Source organism: Ambystoma mexicanum, chromosome 5p (genome assembly GCF_040938575.1).
Source record: "Ambystoma mexicanum isolate Mex_15411 chromosome 5p, UKY_AmexF1_1, whole genome shotgun sequence".
Lineage (NCBI taxonomy): Eukaryota > Metazoa > Chordata > Amphibia > Caudata > Ambystomatidae > Ambystoma > Ambystoma mexicanum.
The window spans coordinates 596,725,580-596,742,132 of record NC_090930.1 but is presented as its reverse complement, the minus strand read 5'-3'; positions in this window follow the sequence as shown (position 1 = coordinate 596,742,132).

The window sequence follows — 16,553 nt, the reverse complement described above, 5'->3', positions numbered from 1 at the left end:
AATTCGATGTTTCCAAAAACTGTGGTCAGCCTGACAGGCACTAGTCAGTGTCAGAGTCACCATCTCATGATCACTTTGATTCATGGAAGATATCGTCAGGGACAGTGTCTCTTTTTGAATTTCTTCTGAGACGAAGAAGTAATCTAGGATGGATTTTTGTTCATTTCTCTTCCACGTTGGTTTTGCTGGTATATCACCAATGGTGGTTCCGTTTAACATAGTGTGAATTCTTGCATTCATCTCTCGCATCCATTTGGAGGCCACATTGTTGCACAAATAAGTAGCATTTGGTTTTTTCAATTTTAAGGCCACACAGTTAATATTCAGGTCCCCACATATTATGACATTCAATGTCTTGTTTATGAGGAGTAGATCGTTGATCTGTGTTGACACTTGGTCTATAAAAGAAATTATCCCGGCTTGCAGATGGTTTCAATACAGATTGACAATATAAAGCAGGTTTAAATTAGCCTTTACAGCCCGAGTTGTGTCAATCGTTATCACCTGTATAAAAGCTGATGGATTGGCCGAATTCAGGATGCAGCACCCTGATCCTTTTTTGACAAATGTTAGGAGACCAGCCGTTGGTCTTCCTCTAGATTTTATAAAGGCAGGATTAATTGCCACTTCGTACTCATCAAGGATTGGGCATGTGTCCATCCATGTTTCTTGTATACAGGCCACGTCTAGATCGGTCAGCCAAGGTTCTTGAAATAAGTGTGAAAAGCCCCTAGTGTTCCAGGATCCAATCTTTAGTACACAGGGCTCTTCACTGGCCTGGCATTATTGTCTCGTTGGTCTCGAAAGGGCTTCGGCTAACCATTACCAGTCATTTGTGACATTTGTGTCATTTTTTGGCAACGTCTCATCCGCACCCTGTGATTTCGAGGCAATTTCTCCTTTAATAGTGATTGTGATATTTCCATCTGTGGGTCGTTTCCCCAACGGTTCTCCAGAACCGTCGGCCACCACAGTAGTTTCTCTTTATTGTTAAATTGGTACCGTACAGGGTCTCTTGTGGCTTCTTGGTTTCTCTTTAGTTCATCATACTTTTCTGCTTAATTGGTAACATACAGAGTCTCTTGTGGGTTCACAACTAATCTTTGATTTGTCAACCTTGAATTTTCTGGGTGATGTCACATTCCCAAAAGAGATGTCATGTTGTTTGTTTGATGTTTTTGGTTTTTAGGCTCTTGATCTGTGTCAAGTATGTCAACTACTTCCGACATGTCAAAGCCTAGAGACATCAGAACCGGTGCAGCGTCCAAGACAATATTCAGAACAATTCTTGTTCTGAAGTGTAAGATGATTTTGTCATTGTATTCTTCTTTTTTTTCTTTTTTTTTTTATTTTCATTTAGTTTGAACAAACTTTTGAAAAAAGAACTTTTTGCTTAAAAAGATAGAAAAAACAAAGAGAGAAATACACATACTAAAAAAGGAGAGACACAAAGCTTATTGCCTTAACTTGCAGTGTCTCTTTAACCTTATTTTGGTCTTAGACTATGTTCATTGTCACTAGGTTGTAACTATTTTTCTTGGTTCCTCTGTATGTTGTTGCTTATGATTTCGTTGTGCAATTTTTTCTCCCTTGATTTGTTGCTGAATCGGGCTCGCCTTTGGGAATGTTAGGTCTCATTTCTAATTGATTCTGCAATGTGTCTAACAATCGCGTAAGCGCAATCAGCACTGAGTTGCTTCGGTCAGGTGTAATAGCCTCCACCACTCCTCAGTGGTCAGCGTCTGATAGTTTTCCATCACTTTACCTAAACAGTTTTCACGTTGCATATTCAGTTTGGAACATTTTAGGATAAGATGTTTTAGGTTTTCGTCTTCTTTCGCACATACTCTACATAGTACATTTCCATTTGGGATTAAGCGCCTGGTCCTCAGAATTTCTTTTGTTTCTATGATGTTCAGGCGAAACTTCAAGTAGAGTCTTCGGACACATTTGCATGGTGATAAAACCAGATATTTCTGGAGTGTGTTCCGTTTTTTTGCTTCTTTAGGCTGATTTCGCATGGATTTTTGTGATTCTCTTTTCTCACCAATTTTGATCCAGTCGAGATCTAGCAGTTTTTTTTTACAGAATCCGGATTAGACCAGAGTGTGGTCTCATCCGTGCCCAATTGGTTGAGGATCTCTCTGCACTGTTGTTTCCAATCTCTTAGGGCTGATTTTTTTCCTATTTCATTTCCCATCAGGATTTTGAACGTTGGCAAGTTTGCTTCGTCATGAGTTTTCCTGAAGAGCAGTAGTTTATTCCATATGATCCTTGCATTCAGGGTGGACATCCCTACTACATACAGGACACAAGATGTCGGCGTACTTTGAGGTATCTGGAGGATTTTTTTCCAAAAGAATCCTTCGCATCTGGCCCATATCTTGTGGTCGCAGCCAAACATGTTCTCTGCCCCGTAGGTTAGAATCGGTGTCACTTTATTTTGATAACATTTCTTCACAGGCTCACACGTAAATTTCCCAAATTTCTTTAGCATTACGATTCCTTGTGTGGTAACTTGCCTGCAGCTATTTAAGATTTTTTCCATCATCGGTTCGTCGTTAACGCTGGAGTTGATTAGTGTACCTAAATATCTTGTATAATGTACTTTCTCCAGTTTTGTCTTTCCCACGAACCAGCTTGTACTATATTTCAATGGCTTCCTTCCTCTTTTATTTTCTAGGACTCGGATTTCCGATTTAGCTACGTTTATCTCTAGTCCGAGATCTTCTGTATAGTTCTTTAATGCTGTTAGTTTGCGCTGCAAACCGATAGGTGTGCGATCCAAGATCACCATATCGTCAGCATACAGGATGTGATGTAACTGTAATCCATTAATGCTTGGTGGGAATGAGATTATGGTTGCCAGGGCTTTTTCCACTTCTGAGATGTAGAAGTTGAATAGGGTCGCCCCTAATGGACAACCCTGTTTTACACCTCTCTCTGTGGGAATTGGTTTAGATAAATTTCCTTTAATTTCTAACCGTACTTGAATGTAGGTGTCTGAGTAAAGTTCCTTGATGGCAGCAATTAGGCACTCGTGACACCCTCTTTCTTTTAATTTGTACCATAAGGTTTCTCTGTTTACTCCATCAAACGCATTTGCCATGTCAATAAATGCTAGGTAGATTTTCTGACCTGCTCGGATGGCATAGATTTTCAATAAGTTTAGTATTAGAAGGTTCGTGCTGCATCCTACTCCTTTGACAAACCCGGACTGGCGCTCATCATATATTTTTTCTTGGTTAATCCAGGTTGTTAGTTGGTAAAGGAGTTGGGTTGCAAACACTTTTCCTACAACATCAAGGAGGGCTAAGGGCCGATAATTTGCAGGGTCAGAGCGCAGGCCTTTTTTGTATATAGGCACAATGATCCCTGATTTCCAGGTTGTAGGGATCCTTCCTTCTTTTATTATTGCCTGGAATAAGATGTCACAGAATTAGGACCATTCTTCAATATTTTGTTTTAAGTCGGCATTGGAAAGACCGTCGGGTCCTGCCACTCTAGATGCGCTATTCTTTTTAATTGTAGCTCGAGTGTCCACTTTGTCTATTTCAATATCCCATGGTACTTTTGTTTGGCACTCAGTTTTACCTGTGCTTTCTCTTCTTTTGAATAGGTTTTTATAGTGACATTCCCAGTCGTTTTCTGTTACCATATTCGTTATCATGGCTTTTTCTGAGTTGGTTGATTCATTTATTAGGGCCCAAAAGCCTCGGAGTTCCTTTGATTCAGTGCCTTCAGCATTATTTCGGCATCTCTTTGCTCCATCTTTGCTCTGTGTTGTTTACACCAGTTGTTATATTGGTTCTTCGCTCTTTTTGTTGAGCCTTGAGTCATTTCTCCTTTTGTCGCAAGAATTTCTCTTAAGGTTTTCCTTAGTTCTCTCTTCTTTCTCGCTACTTCTGGGTCGTACGTGTGCCTTCTATAGTTTTGAGTCTTTTTCCAAAACTTATTTTCAGTTTTGTAGATTTCTAGCAATTGCTGATATTCGATTCCAACAGTTGAACTTTTTACTTGGCATCTTTGCATTTCGTCAGATATCTCCTTAATGTCCGTTTTTTTAGCCTTAATCTGTTTCGCCCTGGTCCCACTGAGATATCACAACACCTCTGTTCCCCTTTCTTAACTTTGATCCATTTTGATTCTGTCGATATGATGTTATGGTCACTTTGATTGTCTTTGGTGACTTTGAAAGAGATTATTTCGTGTAATATGTTTTCAGAGACAAAGATATAATCTAATATAGATCTCTGGTTTCCTCTTTCCCATGTCGGCTTTGCCAGAATGTCTCCTCTTGTTGCTCCATAAAGCATTGAGAGATTTCTAAGTGACATTTCTTCTAGCCAATAATCATTTTTGTATCTTTCACTGTCAGTCTTTGTTGTTCTCTGTTGATCTAATTCAATTAACTTCATATTGAAGTCTCCACACAACAAAATTACTGCTTTTGAATCAGTTGTCAGAATGGAATCGATGGCTTCAATGATGTCATCCTCAAGCTTTTGATTTGAATTTGGTGTTGAGTTCCAATAAATATTTAGTATTTGCACTAGGCAGAAGTGCTTCTCTTTCAGCTCCACTTGCTCTAAACAGACTTCCTGCAGGAAAGGTGACCAGATGCGGGCCGATTTGATTTTTAGACCGCTTGTTCTCTTAATTAGAGTCAATTGACCTGACATTGGCCGCCCTTTTTTTTGTTTTACAGCTGGATTCATTGCTACTTCGAATCCATCCACACATGGCATGGTGGTGATCCATGTCTCTTGTAAGCATATCAAATCTGCCTTTTCTAAGATTGCAGGAGGGGAATTTAGGAGATGTGAAAATCCTCTAGTATTCCACGAAGCTATCACTAGCTTTGTTATCTCCTCGTGGCATTAGCTCTTCTTTACATTGTTTAACGATTTTGCTAACCAGGACCAATTTTTCGATTCGCCTTCCCCATCGTTTCGTTCTGAATCGCTGCTTCTTTCCTCGTTTGATTTGCCCCGATTTTCTATTGTTATTTTGATTTTCTTCTTTCTTATCTCGTCAGGTAAGCATGATTTTTCTGCATCGCTATCTTCATAGGTTAGCTTGGCGTTATAATCGCACCCCTGAGTTGCTCTGTTTTCTATTGTTTTATTTGACTGCAACTCTTTTTCTTTTATTTTCAGTACTTTTACATCTTTTGTTTTTTCATAACCTTTGTCCCCTAGTGTGTTGTCAACTTCATACACTTGATATCCCGCGTCCAGAAGTTGTCTGTCACTCATCATGAGTAGTTCTGCGTCTTTTTTGTCGTTGATGTGTAACAGCACAAATTTCTGGTTCATATCAGGGATAATTTCTACACGATTGATCCGTGGACTCTTTATTGCTCTTAGCACTGGTATTTTTTGGAATATCTGTAGAAAGGTATATCGGTTCAGAGGAATATCACTTTTTTTACATACTATCTTTTCGACTAATATTATGTATTGATGGTTCCTTACATTCTCCTCGACGTTTGTGGTGTTTTTCCATGGTTTAGCTATCTCTTCAACGCTTTCCTTGTTCACCAGTTCAGCTCTTGCTGGTTTCTTCATTTTCTCTTTATGGGATTCTAGTTCCATTTTGTTGTTCTCTCGCTCATTTGTTGATGAGTCTTGTGTTTCTTCCTTATTCATCAAGATGATTTTTGGGTTCATAATACTCTTTCGCCTTTTCTCTTCCAAAGTGAGGAAGATTAGAGGGTCTTCAGCTTTTTTGTCAGCTTTCTTTGTTATAGCTAATGCTTTTTTGGGGGTTTAAGGCCACAAAATCACTCTTTTGCTTGTCATTTCTGTTTCTCTCTCGTTCTCGCACTCTTGGGCATGCGGTTTTGGTGTAATTGCCATAGGCTCTGGGACCTCTTGCCCATTGGCTTTATTAGTTACTTTGGCGTTCCCTTCTGTGGTCTCTTCTTTATTTTCGTCTCCATCGGATATGCTGTAAGTTGAAATATTCAGCAATTCTTCATCTTCACTGTCGGAAGCTAGCTCGGCTATGCTTTCCATCTGGGAGTTGACTTCCTTGTTCCGAATTTCTGATTGTGCCTTTCCATCCACGGGTATAATATCATCATTCTTTTTTTTCCCTTTCAGTGCCGGTTGCTCAGAGTTATTCACTGTTATATTTAGTGCTTTAATATTCCTAAAGAAATTTGCTGAGCTACGAGTATTCTTACTCTTTTGGGCTTGTTGATTCTTTGTTTTTCTTTTGCAATCTATTTGTTTTGGATTGTCTCTATTTGTCTTCATCCCTTTGCTCACTCCCAATGGAGCTTTCGATTGCTCAAATATGTCGAACCACTCTCCATCCGTCTTTTTTGCTGTAATAGAGGTTGCATTGCTTGTTGCTGCCTTTCCATTTACATCATTGTAATTTTGGTTACTTCGTGGCTCTGGATCGGAGGAGACTAGTTCTTTGACGGCTTCTAGTTTCTTTTGGGAATTAGTCCTAGCCACCTCTTTTTCAAGTGCTGCCATTGCTGTAGTCGATTTAGATAACCTTTCTTTCGAACCAATCTCATTCTCTCTGGTTTCTTTCCTTCCGTGGTCACAATCTTCGGCACTCATTAGTAGCACCTTGTCGTAAATGCAATTTTGCATAGAACCCTTTTTCTCAGCCTCTCTCGTTTTCTCCAGAGGTTGTTTGTTTGGTTTAGGAATCTCACTTGTTTCCAATGGTTCCAGATTGGTCATTGGATTTGTGCTCGTCTGATCTTTCTTAGGAGCTCGCTTTTCATTTTGATCACTCCTTCCTTCTCGTTCATTTTGGAGAAGCGTGAGGGCTTGTCTCGTCACTTCAGCCAAGAGTTTCTTGTCTTCAGAGTTGTTTCTTAACGATTCTTTCAACACTGTTATCGAAATATCGTTCCCTCTTTTCGATGACAAAATCTCAGATGACATCTCCTTTAAGTCAGTCTCTAGTTTTATCATTTTTGAGTTCAATAGGGCAATCAGAGTCGTTTGGTCTCTACAGTTCTCATTCAGGTTCTCAAACAACTTCAGCAACGGGGCTACAGCTATCGTAGCTGACATCAAAATGGGACTCAACTTTGAAATTGTTGCCTCAATGTAGGGCAAGATATCTTCTGGGTCATTTCTTTCCTTCGGAAGTAACTCGTTAGACTTTGTCGCCTTAGATCTTTGAGGGTTATTGCCTCATCCTCACCCTCTAACTCTGAAATTAAGGAAGTGCACCATTTTGTCTTTTTCGGGGATGGCAGCTCTTCTGGTTTTTTTTGGACACCTATGGTTCTTCCTTGGGTTCTGCTTTTGCATCGTTTCTCCACATTTCCCTCATCACTCTCAGAGCCTTCTCTTCTTCTACTCCTCTTCTGAGATACCGTGATTTCTTCATTTCCGGACTCGAATGCTGGGGAGTTTGCTTCAAGGTTCATTACTTTGTGAATGCTCTTATGTTTAGGACATTGGATCTCCACGAGTCGTGGGCTACCCCCATTAGAGCTTAATTGTGAAGATCTCCGTGACTGTATTAGGCTGGCATTCATCCTTGCCAAGTCTTTTAGTACTTGGTCTGCAATCCCTAGTGAATTTCTTCTTTCTCCTGGATTTGTATTAATTTTCGGTCCTGTGTTTTGTGGTGCAGTTTTTTTCCTCCATTTATCTTGGGTTGACCATGTCTCAACCATTTCGTCCATTCTATTAGAGGCATCAGGACCTTCATTTGCTTTTGATTTAACTAGAGGTGGTTTGTGCATCTCTGCCACCTTTAACCATGCCAATAGTTTTAGTGATGAACTCGAAATTCATTGCTCATTCGAGTTCGAGGGTCTTTGATAATTCGTAATGTTTTTAATCGTGAGCTGTCGCATGGGGCCAGTATCTTGGGTCTGCTCACCGTCCCTCGGCTTACAGGGAGTGGTACAGAGAGTGGTAGACTTCTCAGACTGCATATTCTCAACCTGATGAATCATTGCCGCACATGTTTCAGTGTTCATATCACCGGTCCGCTTATCCTCCGACTTTCCATTCACCTCCAGCGCCCTTTCTGCCTGGGCCCCCTCGCCTTTTCCTGGTGTCACGCAAGGTTTCTTTGGGGATCTTGGTTGCTGATCCCCATTATCTTGCCTATCTCCCACAGTAGACCCATCATTTTCTTTCTCTTCATCTTCGTCTAGCTCACTTTTACTTTCGATGTCACTTCTTACGTCTATGGTTTCGTTCGCAATGTTAGTGCCTCTCTTTCGTAACAGCTGAACCGCCACCACGTTCCCGCGGGACGACTCAGACTCGGGCAACTCGTCACCAAGTCGAGTCCGCTGAAATGAAGCAGCGGACATCATCCCAGATCCTCCCTCTCGGGGAGACACACCCCCCTCATCCGCGGCGGCAACATCAAAGGTATGCCTTGTAAGTCTTATTTTTCCATTGAAATTTTCGTTTACACTTGACATACACACTGCGTTCAGCCCTCGCTTGGCTTGCGCTCGTGTGTTTGCTTTATTTGTGACGCCCCTCGCGGTCATTGACATTGACATTATTGGTGTTTAACGGTATTGAGTATGTCTGTGCTGTGCTCGGCACCGCGCTATGGAGGGCAGCCTATGCCTGATCGCGTGCTTACCCGCTTACCCTAGCTCTTACCGTGTTCTTGGGTAGCTGCAGAGGACGGGCGATCACAGTTCGATTCGCAAGCAGCTGCCTTTTCCTCGCGTACCTCTCGAGCCCCTCGAGGCCCCAGGGAGTCCCAGGGAGCCCCAGGGAACACAGGCAACACACTCTCGCACACTCCGCTCCGTAGCAGTGGGTGTTTTTAAAGTCTTGCTCCGCCTCCAGCCTCCAGCAGTTGTAATGGTAGACAGACTTGCCAGTCACAGGCAACACACTCTCGCACACTCCGCTACCTATTCTTCTTTTATAAATTCAACTGTTTTGATTTTGTCCGACTGTATTGTTCTGAGTGAGGGCACGTGATGGAATAGGCATAGAACATTTGTGCAGTTTAAAATAAGTTTATCGCAACTTTTAATTCTCTCAAGCCGGACTCTGTAGGCCATCTGGTCTTTTGTTCTAAGCTTCTTGTCATTTTTAGTTGGTGGACGCCGTCCCTTTGAGTCAGGACTTAGTGGCGAACCAAAGGCCTTCTTAGGATCAGCTCATGATCTGATCTTATAAACGTTATTGTTTCCGGAGCCGTTAATGGTATTCGCCTCCATGTTAACGAGAGGCAGTGTGTAGGTCATTAAGTCAGGCTCATGTGTCCCCAGCGACTTTACACATGCCCATATAGTGGCAGCTTCTTTCTGCCTTGCTTCCATTGTGTTGAAGACGGGACTTGGGGGCCCCTCAGGAGGAATAACTTGTTTTGGTGTTGTTTCAGTCACAGTGCAAACTCTACGCACACCAGCTGGCACGTGGATTGGCAACCAAAGCCCTTCTTCAGTTGTTATTTTGGGGATGTTGGACACGGCTCGCCCCCCCTCTCTTTAAGTTCAGCACCCTCAGCTTCCGTCTCATGTACTTCATACACAGAGTGATCCATTAGGTTGGGAGAGGACTCCTCCACACAATCACTTGATACAGTTTGCTTCTCTACCATGGTGGTTGCGGTCTCTAAGGGGCTTTCTTTTGTCCTTGTGACACTGTTATCTTCACTGTTAACATTGTGTACAGTGACGTTCACAGTTTTGAGGTTTGGAAGACATTTTCTCGAACTGTTGCCACATCTTTGATTTTTAGCTCTTTGATTTTTTGTTTTATTTGTTTACCCTATTTTAGGGGCCTTAGGTACTTGAGTCCGCAAAGAGTTTCCTTTAAATATATCAAATATTGGCTTATTCCCCTGTACTGTCTTTGGGTTGGAGGACTCCTCAGACACCTCTGGTGTGTCTACATCTCTTATCACTTCAGTTAAGATAGAGGTTTGAGAGTCCGTCACCACGTGGGTGTTTACATCCTGATAGATATCCGAGACACTCTCATAGCTCCCACTTTTAGGAAACCCATCAGCATGACTTCTTGTGCAGGCAACGACTCCCGCTGCATATTCGTCATGTTGGCAGATTTTGTGCCGACATCCCCCACTTCGTTTGTTTCCAAGGGAATTTGAGTGTTCTTTTGTACGTTGAGTGCTAGGTGCTGAGGACGAGTAGGTATGGCAGGTGGACCTTTGGGCTCTGTAAGTGTCTCGGCAGGTCTTTAACTTTGTCCCATTCCTTCCTTGCAATTTGGCAGGTGGAGCCAAAGTCCTTCTCATTTTGTGTAACAAGAGGCATGACGTCAAGACTCTGGAAGTCTGGTTGCATATCTGCATTCTTTTGCACACCCAGGGGCTCAGACGGGGCAAAAAAGTCTGTCCTGAGATACCACTGAGCGATTCTTTAGCACGCTTATGGCTTCTCTTGCAATCTCTGCCAGTAGCTTCTTATCCAATCTGTTGTTTTCTTTTTGTTCTATAATTGTTTGGAATGTTGACTCAATTTTTCTTTTTGATTCCACACTCTCCTTTTTCAATGAGGTGAAGTCTTTTTCCACACTGACTAGCTTCGAGTTCATTAGTGCAACTAAAGTTGTCAAGTCCTTGACATTGTCATTTATTTGCTCATCTAGCTTTAGGAAAGGCGCAATTGTAATTACCACAGAGGACATCAGTATTGGTTGGAGATCTTTAAGGACTCTTTCATTCAGCGTGGAATCCGGATGACGATCTTGTCTATACAATTGCGCTCTTGTGCATCTTACTTTTGGAAAGTCGCGCTCTATAATTGATGAAGCAGATGAGCACGTTCCAGATGAAGTGACACTTGAGTCAGAGTTTCCGTCATCCATTTTGTTGTGTGATGATGGTCTTTTTAGTCCTCTTGACTTCGGTGTTCCCACTTTTGTCTGTTCCTTCCCATGAGATCTCCGCCTTTGGGAGCAAGCCAAGGGCGGTGATGCATGGCAAGCAGCCAAGTGTGAGTTGGACATAGGATTATTCAAAGCATCAGATGCTTTCCCAGTTCCAGTGTTAGATGTCCCTCCAAGCCGATCTTCAGGACTACTGATGTTATTGGACAAGTCGGCATGATCTTCAGTGCTGCACGCCAAGGCCAGGTTACATCTTTATAGTGTTGGGGGATCTTTTCTACAAGTGAAGTTGCAGGTTTTGTTTATTTGCGAGATGCCCTGCAATATTTAAAGAGTTCCTTCTATTGTAACTGCTTGGCGTAAGGCCACAATCTCCAGTAGCTTTTGGTGGTTAAGCACCTGGAGGACTGAAAACCTTGTCTTCTATTACAGCAAGGCTTGTATCCGGGCCATGTTCAGACTCAGCTTGTGCACATAGACTTTCAGCTTCTTTATTAGAGTTATATCTGAGATTCCTCTCAGTAGACAATACGGCATACTGCTCCATTAGCTTAGATTCAGGTCTCTGATCCATGTTAATCTCTCTCAGCATGTGGGCACGCCATGCCAGTACCATTAGCTTTTGTACATTTCTCAGTGTTAGTTCGCCTGTGGTTTTTACAACCAATGCAGGCAGTTTGTTAAGACGAGTGTACAGTATAGAGCTACAGTTCCCAGCCTGAGCAGTAAGGGTCGCTGGTCGGAGGATCAGCTGGGTAAGCTCCAATGAGACACACAACTCTATGCCGCGATCCCCGACATCTGCTTCCCTCAGGGGCTCCGCTCCGGGGTCAGGCAGAGCCGCCCATCTCGCCGAGGCTTCAACCTCAGACTGCGCCATCAGCCCCTTGCGGCGGTCAGACCCGTAAACGGAGTCACCCATGCATCCATGGGTCAGGTCGACTGTGGCTTCAATCCTGGGCCACACCGCCAAGTGCACGCAACGTCTAGTCTCGTCCATGACCTCACTCAAGCAACTAAGGGTGTCTGCAGTGCCCACCCAGCACCCTGAGCTGCTCGGCCAGGGCATCCCGCACCGTGCAGGCCCCAATGCCTCACCTGCTCCATCCACTCACAACAGCGATTGCTCTGAGCATAGGCATGGCCCCCGCTCCCCACCTACCATGCGAGGCAGCGGTGCACAGGGCAGTTTCTCACACAAGACCTCGGCTGCACACCCAGCCAGGTAAGACTCTGATGCCAATGCATGAGAGTCCCTTGATAGAGAGACAGATGATTGTGAGGGTGGACAAGGGGGTGAACATAAAACAGAGCGTTCTTGTTGAAGCTGTTGAAGTGTGGGTTGGGGTGGTAGGGGTGGTAGCCGATGTGCGAGAGTCCTTGCAAGGTTCCTCAAACACCACATATTCAGTAATGTCACATGCAGTATTTGCTCCAATATTTGCTCCATTGACATTGACATTTCCTTTTCCATATGTTAAATTAGATTTTACACTTACACTTGGTGGACTCGGGTCCGTAGATTTTGCATCAGACAAGGGCCCTCATTCCAACACCGGCGGTAACCAATGGCACTATTAGCACCATGGTTGCTGCCGGTATTGTAACGAGTCCACCAATGGTAAATGGGGAAATACCGTCCCATTCCAAGGTTGGCGGGGCGGTAATTCCACATTTACCATTGGCCCTTCCCCATTCCCATTTTTGCCCCACAGGGCTCAATGGGACTGGGGAAGGCGGTAAGTACGGTACCGCAAATTGCGGTACCGTAATTACCTCGAAAGTCCCTTTGCGGGTCCCTACTTTAATGGCTGGTCCAAACCAGCCGTTAAGGTCGGGAGCCGCAAAGGGACCTCGTAATCAGGCGTTAAGGGTTTAACGGCACTGACACCTTTTATGGCGCCGTTAACTCCTTAACGCCAGGGTCCTAATGAGGGCCAAGGAGTTCCATCGTCGCAGTTGAGATCTTGTGTTTGGGGGGGGGGGTGGTCGAATCTTAAACCAAATTTAGGGCCAGTAAGAGGCAAAGTTTTCCGCAGGGAGCGTTCCATTCCCTCTCACCTCCTCACACCCAAACACCAAAACACACTGCGCACACCGCGTGCTCCGCGTAGGAAAGGTGTTTTGTACTGCTTACTCCAGGAAACAGTAAAAGCAATGGTAGACATACTCCAGCAATGTCAGCAGAAGAAAGAGCCTTGGCAGTCACAGGAACACCAAAATACACTGCGCACACTGCACACTCCGCGTAGGAAAGGTGTTTTGTACTGCTCCCTCCAGGAAACAGTAAAAGCAATGGTAGACAGACTCCAGCAATGTCAGCAGAAGAAAGAGCCTTGGCAGTCAAAGGAACACCAAACACACTACGCATGAGGGACCATAACGCCCAGTACGGTCCGAGCTGCAGGACATGAAGCCTCCACAACACCCCTCAGGGCCTGATTGAGCACATTGTGCTATGAATGTGCCCTATTCCATCATTCCTTGCGTAAAATCTCCACGGCCAGGCCACACCATATTAGCGAAGTGGGCCTGGCCGTACAAGTACTGCACAACAGTGCAACTTCAGGATTATGCCAGTTGAACATAACGTGCGCAATGCAGAAATCTCACCAGCATTAACATCAATCAACTACATATTAGTCAGTCAACAAAAAAGCTGTGGAAGACATGTGTAAAAGAACACTTTCACACAAACATAAGTGAGTAGTCGCAATGTTGCACACACAACATTGAAGCTGCTTGCATATGTACATGTGAAAGCGTTCAAAAACACCCCTTTCCCCATACACCTGTATTGTGAACATGAACAGCATCCAATACAGCAAAGCATGCAGCCACAGCACTGCTTGCTTTGATGTATGTAAAAGTTTACACATACACACGTGAAGTCAGCTCCACAGTCATTACAACCCGATTGGCAGGCTACATTCAATCTGCGCCCTATGCCAGTTGGTATAGGCCACAGATTGACCAATCAACTTTGCTAAACAACCACTACGGAGTTCCAATAGTGAGTACATGTGTCACAGGATGCACCAGTGCCCGTGGCATTCATGACAGAGAAAGGATGAAAATCTGACCATACATGCCGGATCACTTTGAAATTGCAACAGAGAGTAGGCATGTAGAACGGTGTAACACGGCTCAGAAGTGGGTTGATGCAGTGCAGAACATGTGTATGTTACCCACTATCTCCATGATCCCTCACTTTCTGCGATTCCCAACTGTCGTCATGTGGAGAGAAAAAATATCTGGATAGGTATATGTACCCACAAGTTCTACTAGTAAAGTAAAATGGCTGACAGCGGTCTCCTTCTTATAGTTTTAAGGATTTATTCACAGAAACGACACGCCAACACGTGTTTCAGCCCTCTCTGGGCCGTCCTCAGGGCGTTCAGAAAGTGCTATTCAAAACTAACTGTTTCAAACATTATGACAAAACATTATAACATTTCCATAATTCCCAAGTGGTAGTTGTGACAACAAAAATAACATACGGCCAGTTAATCTCCAAGTACCTGGGGCCATAATACGCTTTATTTACATAGCGTTCACCTTCATTTTATAAACGTTACGCAGTGCACAGACTACGAGTCAACATCACTTAGCGTTCACCTTCATTATTTAAACGTTCCGTACTGCACGGACCATTAGTTATTGTTGGATCTGGCAAACAAACTAAACACGTAGGATTATTTCTAAGCTAAAACTATGAACAAAGTTGCTTGGCAACCGTGATTGCAACAGGTCACATGACCGTGGGCTTTATTTTCCATGCTGAACTGCCATAGGACAGTCCAGACAACACCCACATTCTTTCAGGAGAGCGACCTGCAAGTAGGCTGGAGTCAGCAGACAGACACGCATACAAGCGGCTAATGGTAAGCGTTTCCTGCTTCACCGCTTATTAGAGCACTTACACTGCAGGATCTTGGACAGAGGTGTTGACGGCAATCATGCCATTTGTGTATCTTCCCTTATTCCCGTTTGACTATAGAGGACGAAATAGACGTTACCAGACACGGAAATAAAAGCTCACAAATACGTGCTTTTCAAGGAAAGCTGGAGGCTTGCTGGTAAGCACGAGCTATTCCATTCTATTTTGCTAAAACTAAATGAATAACGTTGTGCCTCACACATTTGGTAATAAGAGGCACTGTTTGGTCTTACAGAAATACATGCAAGTTGAAACCCTTCCAGTCAACGCACATACATTTAGTGCTCTATATATCAGGTACCCCGCGCATATGGACTGTTTTTTCTTTTTTGTGATGTGGTCCAGTTACACCCATTACTTATTCACTTTGGAGCACATATTACTATATTGCCCAGAATGAGGAACTGCCAGTCCTAATCAATATGTTTTCTTTGTCTCCCTTTCTTGTCTTCTCTCCCCATTCCCAACCTTGTCTTTATTTCGCACTCATGATTTCACATTATTGTATGTTATTTTTGTTGTCACAACTACCACTTGGGAATTATGGAAATGTTATAATGTGTTGTCATAATGTTTGAAACAGTTAGTTTTGAATATCACTTTCTGAACGCCCTGAGGACAGCCCAGAGAGGGCTGAAACACGTGTTGGCGTGTAGTTTCTGTGAATAAATCCTTAAAACTATAAGAAGGAGACCGCTGTCAGCCATTTTACTTTACTTGCAGAACTTGTGGGTACATATACCTATCCAGATATTTTTTCTCTCCACATGACGACAGTTGGGAAGCGCAGAAAGTGAGGCATCTCCTAATACTAGTCCATGTTTTTTCAGAAGGGATACCGCGAAACTACCCTTCTAGCCCCACCACTGCAGCAAACCCTAAAGAATAACACTTACTTAAACGAACTTTCAGAGATTGTGCGCACCAACCCATATTGGGGATTTTTTCTCGGACTCTTATTTACACTATCTACATGAACTAGTACATTATGATGTCTATCAATAAATATGAAGGCAGTGTAAGGGCAAGTTCAGGCATCACGTGCAATGTGCATGCAATGGGTTGCATGGCTACAAGCAACCCCCTCCCACCCCAAGTGAAAATGCTGGGAGGCATTGCATGGCAGCAAAAGGGTGACCAGAGACCTGTGTATTGGCAGACAGTGTTGACTTGAGTCAACTGACAACACAGCAGATGATAATGGGACAGTAAGCAGGACACATGATGAATCCTCAGTAGTACACCCATGTGTGCAGAAGCCACTACACCGGTTGAACAGAGTCAGGGGGCCTGAAACAGGGGGAGGCCTGTGCCCCACACAGACTGTGACACCCTAAACATGTGCGTGATGCAGGACTGAGGCAGAGTGGGCATGGAATGGATGATCAAATGCCATGAAATGTAGGTCATCCTGGACACGTACTACAATGATCATCCGGTCAAGGACACATAGGGGCAGCCATGGAATGCACATGGAGCATGAATGGGCACTCATGTCCCTGCAGAGCATCTGCCATCTGCACAGTCTGAGTGAGACACCCTGCATCAAGGACAAAGGATGTACCCCACTGTATGTGTCTGGCAGGCTGGCAGGGGGAAGTGTGCATGTACACAGGATCCTTGAACAGGCCATTGCAGTACTCCAACATGATACCCACCAGTGCCATGGTGAAATTGGGGTGCAGGGGGGTGGAGGGGCAAAGGAGCATGCCTACGTGGAGTACCCGCATGCAGGCATAACACACATGCATGTCAGTCATGCAATGACATAGTCCCAGTGCTGAGAGTAAAGA